Source organism: Leguminivora glycinivorella, chromosome 17, assembly GCF_023078275.1.
Source record: "Leguminivora glycinivorella isolate SPB_JAAS2020 chromosome 17, LegGlyc_1.1, whole genome shotgun sequence".
Taxonomy (NCBI): domain Eukaryota; kingdom Metazoa; phylum Arthropoda; class Insecta; order Lepidoptera; family Tortricidae; genus Leguminivora; species Leguminivora glycinivorella.
In genome coordinates this window covers 19,761,449-19,774,373 of record NC_062987.1, presented here as the reverse complement: position 1 = coordinate 19,774,373, position 12,925 = coordinate 19,761,449, and positions in this window count along the sequence as shown.

Below are 12,925 nucleotides of genomic sequence, written 5' to 3'. Positions count from 1 at the left end.
ATTGGCGTGATAGAGCCAGACTACATTTCAGAAATGCCATTCGGCTACGGGGCCTGATCAGTTTCATGACATGACATGTATTTGTGTATATGAATTTATGTATGCATGTTTTGTCAGATTAACATGAGCATAATAAAATGACATAATGGCTTGAAATTTAACGTTAAAGACAATAAACAATTTCTATGAATTCCGATGTGAAACAAAATGATCGTCGAGCATCGAAAACGACCCTGATTTTCTTTCCTTAGTGAGGCAACTCGTTATGGCACAGGACTTTACCTTAATTTTTTTAAAACGAAAAAGTTGCATTTTACCCACAAGAGTGCAAAGTGATATTAAGCTACCGTATGCGACACTACATTCGCTAAGTATCCCTATGTATGTCATGAAAACGGACCGCGCTCTGCATAGCAATTGGGGCGAATATATTCAGTGTCGACGATATAGTCGAAGAGGTAACCCTGGAGACAGGTAGACTATTTAGAATACTGCGAAAAATCGATTTTGTAATCGAATAGATAAATAATAACTGATATTAAGTAGCTGTTATTTGGGTAGAAATGGATTTCAAAATGCAGAAGACTTACTAAACTGATAATGACTTGTAATTTTTAAAAGCTTTTATTCAACTTCACTTGTTTTGTTAGTATGCATCAAAACGTAGAAGCTAAATTTGACCCACTTCCCGGTTTCCGATTGAGCTGAAATTTTGCACACATTATGTAAATCATGTGACAGTGCAATATTATGGTATCGTGGAGCTAACTTGATGATGGAGCAGAAAGGTGGTCATAGGACCTCTGTTATGAAACGTCATATCTCCATCGAGTAAGGGGTTTTTAGAAACGTCTCGGAGAGCAGTAGATGAATGTTGAAAGAAAGGTACAGTCGGCGATAAAAGCTTGTGCTAAAAATTATTTTTTTGCAAAAAAACTTATTTTCATATGGCGATCCTTAGCTTTGCATGGAAAAGCGAGTATGGGTTTCCAATACTCTACTCGTATAAGTTAAAAAACTCAATTAAACTAGACGAAGGAATTACCATAGGAACCATTATTCGACTCGAGAGGTGTTTTGTAGCTCTCAATATTTCTAGTAAAAAATACTCCTAGCATTAAATCTATTATTTGTATTATTTTTCTACTGTGTGTGTAAAGATATGCATATCTAAAGTTTAATATTAAAAATTTAGATTTTTTCTTAAAAAGCCCTAAAATACCCGGAATACCCAACTATAAAATAGCTAAATATAGCTGAATACCTTTCGGTGAAGGAAAACATCGTGAGGAAACCGGACTAATTCCAATAAGGTCTAGTTTACCCTTCGGGTAAAAACTAGTGCCTACACCAAATCTTGGGATTAGTTGTCAAAGCGGATCCCAGGCTCCCATAAGCCGTGGCAAATGCCGGGATAACGCAAGGAGAATGATGATGAGCCAACTAGCGTGACGTGGAAAGAAGATCCTTTTTGGGTCACTGAGCTGAAGTACCCAAGAGTTTTTCACCATTAGCTCTTAGTCTATTAATATGCATGTCTGAAGCGTGTGAGGGGACAGCAACATGTTTGTATACCAAATTTAATCTGCAGGAAAACAGGAATTGCGCTTCTCTGTACCATTTTTGTAACATTTATCTCTCGTATCTTATCTTATCTCATTTTTGTTTTAAGGATACCACTAGACATGCAATTGGAATATACAGGGTGGGCCAATGATAAATGCATTTTTGAAAATTGAAATAATTGTGGTTTTGAAATAAAAAGTATATTTAGAAATTATGTCAAATAAATACATTTTACGTTTTAAAAATTAAATCATCAGGATGTCGTCCGTGGCGGTTGCGGCACTTTTCCAGCCTTGCTTGTAAATTTTGAAAGACTTTCGTCAGAAGTTGCGGAGATATTGCTTGGATTTCTTGGCGAATGTTCTCCTTTAAGTAACCCCATAAAAAAAAGTCAGCTGGAGTTAAGTCAGGGCTCCTGGGAGGCCAAGCAATATCACCCCGAATCCGAACTCAAGTCGAAAACGCCGACGAACAGACACATAAGATCGATTGTTTTCATAAAAAGCTTGAATGCAAAACGCTCGCTGTTCTCCCGTGTAAGACACCATTTTGAATAAATATTTACTTTTTTAGGGTTCCGTAGTCAACTAGGAACCCTTATAGTTTCGCCATGTCTATCTGTCCGTCCGTCCGTCCGTCCGTCCGTCCGTCCGTCCGTCCGTCCGTCCGTCCGCGGATAATCTCAGTAACCGTAAGTACTAGAAAGCTGAAATTTGGTACCGATATGTATATCAATCACGCCAATAAAGTGCAAAAATAAAAAATGGAAAAAAATGTTTTATTAGGGTACCCCCCCTACATGTAAAGTGGGGGCGGATTTTTTTTTCATTCCAACCCCAACGTGTGATATATTGTTGGATAGGTATTAAAAAATGAAGAAGGGTTTACTAAGATCGTTTTTTCATAATATTAATATTTTCGGAAATAATCGCTTCCAAAGGAAAAAAAGTGCGTCCCCCCCCCCCCTCTAACTTTTGAACCCTATGTTCAAAAAATATGAAAAAAATCACAATAGTAGATCTTTATACAAACTTTCTAGGAAAATTGTTTTGAACTTGATAGGTTCAGTAGTTTTTGAGAAAAATACGAAAACTACGGAACCCTACACTGAGCGTGGCCCGACACGCTCTTGGCCGGTTTTTTTTTTCTTTTAAATGACACCATTATTATATGCCAATGTTTTGTAATTTTGACAAAGGAGGTCGAGACAAAAGTGAATTTATCACTGGCCCACCCTGTATTACGTTTTTGAAAATGTGTATCACACCCCTTCGCATACCCCATATCTCACATAGGAAGAGTGGGCTTTATCAATGTATTCATTCATATTTTTCCATATCATTTCGCAGCTCACTGTACGTAGGGTGTTTGTTTAGGATAATAAACGGTGATCGGTATGACGGTGGTAAACTGCGGGATTACTAGTGAAGACAAAATAATTATACACCGTGTTTTTCTTGTTAATTAAATGTACATTATCAGGAACCATTCTGTATATCACTTTAAGTTACATTCGCAAAAAAAAATTTTTCATCATTTTCATACATAATAAATGAATTTAACTGTGAGAGACCCATTCAAGCTAGTGTCAAGAGATTGACGGCACATGTCAAAACAAATTTAACATTAGGAATTGGTAAAGGCGCGTACACGCGTTCAGTAATTATATTTATTTTTTTAATAACTCGATAGGCGTAAGAGTTAAGACGCTAGTTTCTTAGAGAAATTATTATTTTTTGATCTAAAGAACCTTTCCTTAAAGTTAACGGAATTCAATAAAAACAGGAAGGAACAGGAACTGGAGGAATGAACTATCAAGTGGCCTTAGAATCCAATGACTCGAAGCATATCCGTGTTAAGATAAGGATAACACAATGTGTACATATTATAAACGCTGAAACGAAAACAAATGAGCGAGATGCATGATAGCAGTATATGCATATGTGTAACATGTAACACATGTAGCTTGACATATTTAAAAATATTTTAAGCGGGTTACTCACGTGTTAAGTCGATATAGCGTTCGACATGTTTCACCGCCCGCCCTCAGCAGCCGCGCACACAGAGCAAGCGCCCGCAGTATGCGTCGCGCTCTCGACATGTAAAGCGACCGCTACTCTTGAGAAAGATCCTCGAAAATGGATCGAAACATGTCGAACGCTATATCGACTTAACACGTGAATAACCCGCTTAAAATATTTTTAACATGTAGCTTGAGATTATAAGGTAAGCAAGAGAGACTTTCTAGAATCTGGTAAAAGTTACGGCCGTCAAAAAAGGGCTGGAAATAATGTTAAAAAATTCTAACCGTATTTTCTAACACATACCTGCATAAAAAAAAAAATATCTTTATTTCAGACCAAAGTCCATACAGTGAGCAAATACATTTTTAAAAAACTTATTCACAAATACATTTTTAACTTATTATATAAAAATCAGGAAAGTTTATTTAATATGCGGACACACATTAAATGTCGACACGAATTACATTTATCCCATTGGGGATGTGGAATAACTTACCTACTGGATAAGGTGCACTGGTTCCCTCCTTGACCGCAGAGTTTCTTCACTGGTTCGGTTTTAGTTTATTTAATACTAGCTTTTGCCCGCGGCTTCGCTCGCGTTAGAAAGAGAAATAAAGTAGCCTATGTCACTCTCCATCCCTTCAACTATCTCCACCTAAAAAATCACGTCAATTCGTAGCTCCGTTTTGCCTTGAAAGACGGACAAACAAACACACACACACTTTCCCATTTATAATATTAGTATGGATTAATTCGTCACTACTTTATGTACGGAATGCATGTAGACTTACTGCGTTTTAACTTTGAGGAACAGCGTGAGATACGAGATTTTTTAAAAGTAATGACGAATTTTCATACCTACGTGATCGTGATTTTCTTTTTGACTTTGACCTAATGTGTCACTTCACTTTAATTTTTAAATCTTTTCGAAACCACCAGACAAGGAGGTCAGATATCTTATCAAAGAGTTTTTAATTGAGGCGAGAAAATTAAAACTTGACCAGAAATAGATGACTACGCGCCATCTTGCGGAATTTCATAACTATTTTCTGGGTGCGCCAAAGTTCATATAAAATTGGTATATAGATTATTGGTAGTCCGAAAATGTTTCTCATACAATTTAACATTATAATGATCATTATTTATAACAATTTTATGTTAATAACTATCGTAACTTCGAATGACTTATGTTCATAATGTCATTCATCATAAATACATTTTATACTAATGTTAATGTTTATATACTTAATGATCATAACGTTTGCGATTAATATAATTTATCGTTATATTATTGTTAACAGATCAGAAATCACATGTGACAGTCTAGTTAGGTGCGACGACGAGCGTAGCGAGGAGGAGCGTGTTAGGTTGACTGTGAGCAAACCAGAAACGACTTTTTAATGTAAATTGTATATAGGTAATTCCACGGAGGTTGAAGTGAATGATAACACACACAGCTAAATGAAGATTAGTACTGATTGCAAAAAAATTAATGAATGAATTGAGTGAGTGAATGTAAAAAAACGATTAATATATTTTTGAAAAACATTATTATTTATTGATATACTTATCATTAATGGTATTAAAAGCAGTAAAACATAATGAACCAATCCTTTTATAAACCACCGTCACTTGGCATATCTTCATCTGATTCGTTAGGATTGATTATAAGGTTTTGGTTTTCGGTTAAATCATCTATCATAGGTTCTCTTTCCCTATATCTTTCTTCGTTTTCTTGGGTTTTTCTGAAAATACTGTGAAACGTTTCTTTATCAAGTGCTGCTATTTCTTCGTTTAATTTTCTCATGACGCTATTAAATGTGAACTCAGTATTACTAGTTGGAAGTTGCGGTGGCACGAATAAAATTTTGCTAAGGACAAACAATATTATTTTATTAAATTAAATTATCCGGTGAACTTTATAGCTCATATGAAATTTCACTTCCAATTAAGTATTATATCGGAAGGATGTCCCTATTAATTGACGTTATTGCTACCGCGACTTCTAAGTATGTCTGCTAATAAGTAATGACAAAATAGGTAAACACCATTTTAACAGCTACGATGATAAAATAAGGCAAATTACTACATATTATCTTTGATTTCTACGATTTATATTACAATCATAATCTGACAATTAATTAATCACATACGAGATATTTTATTTTCTGTCTTGTTTGAAAATTGTTCTATAGACGTAATTCTTAACAAAATAGTAAATAGAAACTTTTTGGTCTTTCTGTAAGAAATTTACTGTTGAATCTGCAGTCGGTACATAAGAACACTAATTTCAAAATCTCAATCATTACATGACAGTGTTATAGTGTGCGTGGCCTCAACTGAGTTGAAACTACCTATATGTCACTGTAAAATCTCCAAGCACGCTTCTATAAATGGCACAAGTTTTTCATAGAACTTCCCCAAAACTTTTTAAATAATTTTATGATGAATGATTTTCTTAAACACAAAATTATGAATGTTATTAAATATTTGTACCTATAGAATTTATGATTAAAAATTTTCGGCTAAATGATTATTAATTATTATGAACAGTGATAGTAGTACTATTGCTAATAATGAAACAAAATTATCATAAGTAAAATTATGAGGAATGATCATTCGGAGCATAAATCGGTATAAACAAAAATTTTATAATAAATAATTTTATATGAGCCAATATGGACCCCTATTTTCTTCATACTAAACTGAACTGTCACCCCATACATCAGAAAAACAGCGCCCTCCTGACAATAGTCATATTTCTGATCAGACTTTAGGAAGGTCTGCCGCGGCTCCAGAGCCGCTAAGACTCAGCCACAGTATAATAAAGAGTACTATCGTACAGTATGGCCACTCCCGCTCCCCGCTGGTAGTGCCGCCCACCCCCTCTCGGTTACCTCACAGCCTGTCAAAAACGCGAACAGTCGACCTGTCATATTTCAACAAGCATAGTACGCGCTCACCTACACGAGCTTAGACTGTGTGCTAGGAATGCGCTTCTTTCATAATTTGATCGCCAGTGTCCGAGGTGTGACTCAGCTCAGCTCGAGAGCTCAGGCTCTTAGTTCAAAATGCCACGTGCAATCTTGTGTTTCTTTAGTTAATACTTACCTATCACGCTCAATAAAAACCCAATATCGACAATATGAATTATTCCACTTCTTCCTTTCTAGGAACTCGAAGGGTTTAAGGGCTTACGCGTAAATCCCACAGAAGGCTCAACTTGTCTGACATATGGAAGCCTGCATTCCTTTGAAGGATGAATTATTACGATACACAATACAAATAGCTATTTTTATTGTGTATCGTAATAATGTCTTAGCTAAGAGTAGCTTACCTAGCCAACGTCACAGTCGCTTACGATTCGTAAACGTAATAACGTAGCTGGGCATTTTCAGAAATTGAGACCCAAAATTACTTAGTTTTAAATATTGTTTTTGTGTTAATTATATAAACTATTAGATTTTGCCCACGGATTCGCTCGTTTTAAATTTGAAAATTGAAAATGCGCGATACAAACTTCCACCCCCCATTCTAGGGTAGTGGAGGGTTAGAAAGAGACAAAAATTAGCCTATGTCACTCTCTATGTCTTCAACTATCTCCACTTAAAAAATTATGTCAATACGTCGCTCCGTTTTGCCGTGAAAGGCGGACAAACAAACAGATACACACACACTTTCCCATTTATAATCCCAATTAATTTCCCATTTATAATAGGTATTAGTATGGATAAGCGATAATCTACATTCAGAACGTGAAAACAGTATATTTTTAGAAAAAATTTATGCTTAAATAATTGTCGTTACAAAATTGACAGCGAGTTAACTTTTTGTTAACAACTGTCACTCATTTTGGGTCCCAATTTCTGAAAATGCCCAGCTAGCTTTTCTGGGCTTTCATAGCCAAATGCATAAACGCTAACGATAATATCGTTATCGTAGGAACTTATATTTATCGCTCTTCCGTCTGGCTCTGCCAGACACCAGGTGCCGTAGCCGAATGTCATTTCTGCGACGCGAAACGAAAACGAAACGCCGCGAAAGGTAGTCTGGCTCTGTCGCGCCAATACGCAAGAGCGATAGAAATAGATAATATCTACGAGCGTCTCGTTTCGTGAGCGTTTTTGCCATTCGGCTACGTACCCTGACTGTTTCAAATCTAATCAAAATCAAAATCAAAAAGCATTTATTTCGAACAAAAGTCCATATTTTGTTAGTAATCCATTAACACTTAGATCAGGCCCCGTAGCCGAATGGCATTTCTCCGACGCCAAACGAAAGCGATACGCCGCTGGCTCTGTCGCGCCAATACGCAAGCGCGATAGAGATAGATATCTACTAGCGCTTCGTTTCGTGAGCGTTTCGTGAGCGATTGTGCCATTCGGCTAGCCACCCTGGTTAGTAAAGAAACATAAAATTAAAATTAATATAAATTTACACACATTGGGGCATGTAGCTGAACCCAATGCCTCAGCAACGGTGAGTCCCACCGGTCAGCCAGCGTGCACAGGATGGCTTTCGAGCTGGCGCGCCACCTCCTCAACATCGAGCTACACCGCTTCCTTATGATCGCGTGGAAGCCATCGATCCGTCCCTCCGCGAATACCCGAGGCGCTACAGTACCGCGGCAGCCCGAAAACCACCCTGTACGCGTTATTATAATGCACCCTCAGAGCGCTGTAACTATGCCCGCTGCGTATAGCTAACCCATAGACTGCACGTGTAGAAGGACTGGCAATATGCTTTAAAAAGCGTAGCCTTAACTGAGCATTTCTTTTTTTTGCCAATAAAAAAAATTTGATTGTTTTAGGGAATTTTAGGTCAAATGTACTCCGAATCACGAGTACTTTCAATCTCACTGGGAGACAAAGTGTCCCAGAATTTCCATACATTTTTGTTACTTTCCTCTTTTGTTACCCCATACAACATGTACGGAAAATGGTAACAAAATAAGAAAAAATCGTATGGGACAATTTTTTTAACTACTAGGATTGAAAAAGCTAGTAATTCCGAGTAGAAATAGCATTTTTTTTTTTCAAAAATATCACACTTCATAAAAGTGGCAAAAAAAAAAGAAATGCTCAACTGTCTTGTTTCGATCAGCGTCTAGCGCCAACGGTTTTCATTTCAGCTATGCCGGCTGTAGTGGCGCGACAGAGCCACACTGCGTTTCGATTCGTCACGTGCCGTCAACGATTGTCACTTTGGCTAGGCCGAAAGTTCTGGATTTACTGGATGTATGATAAAGTTGAACTGTTTTAGATAATTGTAGGTCGATTCGAAGTTTCAAAATATTTACTTGATTAGCTATTTATTTTATAGTATTTGCAAGGACCATAATTATAATACGGGACAGACAAAGCCCATACAAAAAAGCGTACCCCTGAAATGTGTGTACCTTTTAGACTTAAAACTAGATGGCGCTGTTTCGCAGCTTGGAAGTGGCCAAAATATTCTTGCGTGTTTTTATTTTTTATAAGAATAAATGACATGCTTCTTTATTTTAATATCATGTTATCACGTCAATACATTTTGAAAAAAAAATAAATTTGTAGGCATCATCCGTGTAGTTATGATAGTATTTAATAGATGGCGCTAGAAAATGAGGAACGATTCTTAGTATGGAGACTGTAAATCCATACTAATATTATAAATGGGAAAGTATGTGTGTTTGTTGGTCCGCCTTTCGCGGCAATACGGAGCGACGAATTTTATTTAATTAAACTTTATTGCACAAATATACACAAAAATGTACAAATGGCAGACTTAATGCTAAAAGGCATTCTCTACCAGTCAACCATAGGGCCAAACAGAGATTCAATACAAATGGTGCAGAGAAAACAAAATGGTGATGCACTAAAAAGAAAAAGCATATATGTATAGACTACACATACTTTTACATAAATAGATATTTGTAATAAATATTTTAAATACATACATACATATAATACCTACAATGAAATACATATAATATTGATGGATATTATTCGAACTCTTGTTTTAGCAAGTGCTTGCGTAACTAACGCTTAAATGAAAACTTACTTGGAGCTTGTCTGATACTTTTTGTCTTTTTCTAACGCGAGCGAAGCCGCGGAAAAAGCTAGTCCTATATAAATTAGCCTTGGTATTTGTGAGAATCAGGCACCAATATTTTTAGCAGTACATATGTTGGTTTTATGATTGCAAATAGTGTTGCAAAACTAATTAATGTATGGAGCATGGGTTAATGAAGGTAAACACAATTAATGTTTCAAGTTTTTATTAAATAGTGTTCATATTAAGGTACAATATATTAATGTACAACAACACGTATCATTGAGTCTCGTACCAAATGTTTAACAGCAAAAGACTAAACAGTATCTTTTAAAGTATACAGGATGTTTTTTATAACCTGCAATATTAAAGTCATATCGAACAACTTTTATTATATTTTATTAGTTTTCATAGAAAATAACAACTTTCGTGATTCCATTAGTCACAAGGGTAACAGATATAGTGCGAAAATATTTTCCTTATTTCTCCGGTACCGTTTGTATTTGTCATGCTTAGTTCAAACAGTATCAGTTCGTCTTGTATTGAGACTGACTGAAATAGCATAACACGTTCGTACGTTTCCGTAAGAATACGAAGGAAACTCTTTTCACACGACTAGTAAAAGTTGCTCAGTATGATCGCTTTCTACGCTTAAAGGGTCCAATAAGTGCGTTTTCACATTATCCGATCCGATATCGGATGTCGGACCGATATCCCATACATTTAAGCCACCATCTTTGATTTTTGCCTTTGAAATCCTTCCGACTTATCAGTGTTAAGGGCTATTTATCATTATTTCTGTAAGAAATTACACTATAATCTTGAGAACTCTTTAGGCATAAGTACTAAGACATACAGATGTAGTGAGTAATGTTTTTTCTTCGTACAATCACGCAACTCACGAACGAGTCATTCGATTTCAGTCAGTCATAGTACAAGGAGTACTAACGATGACCGAAATAACACGACAAAATGCGAACGCTTTCGACAAAAACTGACACACTACATCTATAATTATGTATTTTTTTTGCAGATTATTTATAAAACACATACAATTTAGCTTGTAAACATTTGGAACAAGACTGGTTGCATGCACAGCTATACGCTTAAGAAATACTGAACAAAACATAAAATTTACAATTTAAACTCTCTTACACGCGTTTTAATAAATTACTTATTAAAATCTCAACAAATTTTGATAAATTAAAATTATATTTACAAAGAATCAGAATTAAATTAAATTAAAATGTTTGTTGCGGTGTAAATGTATCGAAAACTTTGTTATCAAAGTATTAAAATGTCAAAATCTTATCGGCACAGATACAGTCAATTCCTATATTAAGGATTCTCAGTTACATTATACTGTAACTTACCACGACTTTAACATACTCGCATTTTTATCTCACTCTATGACAGACAAGGAACGTGCTAAGCTGACAGCGAATATGCCAATCTCGTGACAAGCCTACCTATCTGTTGACGAAAAGTTTCCAAAATCACGAAATTGAAAAACTTTAGGCATCCTCCATTAGATCAAGCAAACGTATCTACTTAGCGTCAAAAGAACTCAGTAAAATCCACTGAGTTGTCCGTCTTTAATCGCAGCTTGCAGCTTTCGGAAGTCACTTTTTGTAAGTTGAAATCAACAAAAACATTAAAAATGTCTCGTTACGTGATATTTAATTGAAACAACACAAAAATTATGAACACTCAAGGGCCTGAGACATATTTAAAATCACAGGCAAGTAACAACTTCAGTACAAAATCTGACACGCTTGGCCCCTATACAAATATATGAACTTGTTTCTTCTAGTGGAATCCTTTCATATTTCATTTTCATAAGCCACGTTTCTTTTCAAAGAGAAAGTTGGTTTTCCAGTGAAACTTTTCTTTAAATTTCCCTACAATTATTCGACTTTGTGGAAACTCTTCGCAACATGCATATCACTAAGTTACGTACATACATACGACAGAAATATCGACTGTAAAAGAGATGCAAAATGGAATAAAAGAGGACAGAAGAGCACTCTTCGTTAGTAGTTAATCGTATAAGGAACATAGCTAAACTATCTTTTTTTTTTCACAGACTTTACAAATCTTTCACAATCAAAAAAATTTTTGTATACAGTCAATTCCCTAACAGTCAAACAGAATAAGCAATACTCGTCCAAAATACCTCAAAGATATGTTAAAATACTGTATTAACTATGGGGTTAGCGACCTGACAGTTGGAGAAATCGTTTTTCTTACGCTAAGGATTAATAAAATGGCCTAAATCTAAACATAGATTAAAATGCAAGCCAAAATGGTCTAGGCATTTCTCCAACCATGAGACACAAGAGGGTAGTTGTATATAGTTTGGCAAGCCATTTTCGTCAGTACAAGGAAGGCAGCTCACTTGAAAATTTAGGCGCGAATAATTATTATACTCTCATGGAAAAGATCGCGGCTTTTTCTACTGACAAAGAGGGTTTGCCAGAGTATAGTTGGATTACTGTAAATACTTATAAAATTCGAGTAAAAAACAATACACGCTACTCTATGGTTATTCAAATCACACAAACGCTTATAAGATAACGTTCTAAAATCAAAGTCTATGGAATAACGTACAGTCTTCGTTCTGTTGGAAGAGACAATGAAAACGTTCCAAATTCAAAATTAGGCACCGAATTGATTAGAAAACAAAATGGCATCGGATTTCACGATTCGTTGTCACACTAGCGACCTCTATCACTTCCACTTGGTTAACTTTATTTACACTTGTGACTACTTGAGCTTCCTGATCCCACATTGGGTGAATCAACTTTCTTGTCGTTGCCATGGTTACATAATACTGGGTCCTTGTAAAACCACGTTTTATGGTTTTTAAACGTCAGTCAGAGTCAGAGAAAAGTGACCATAAACATTTTGATTCACCCGTTTAATTCTTCTAAAATCCTTTCTTCACGCCAGTGGCGAAGCGTCAAAGGCTTATTTGGCATATTTTTTTTAAAATCATGCAGAAAATGCCAAATCTCTCGCCATTATTTCTACAGGATACATTTTTACATGCATCGGTTTTCATCTGAGGCCGTGGTCATTGGTCAATGACAAAAGTCAATTGAAACAGAAATTTAAATAGATGCAACGCAGAGTGAAATCATAATTATCACACACATTGACCCATTAAGTTCAGAAACCTCCAAGTTTGATGAACGCGAGCGCTCGATTTCATACAAACCACATACATGAAAAGTCAGCCTTGGAACTAGGAGGTATCTAAGCGATGTCCATGATCTGACTCGCAATCTAAAATGCGCTCA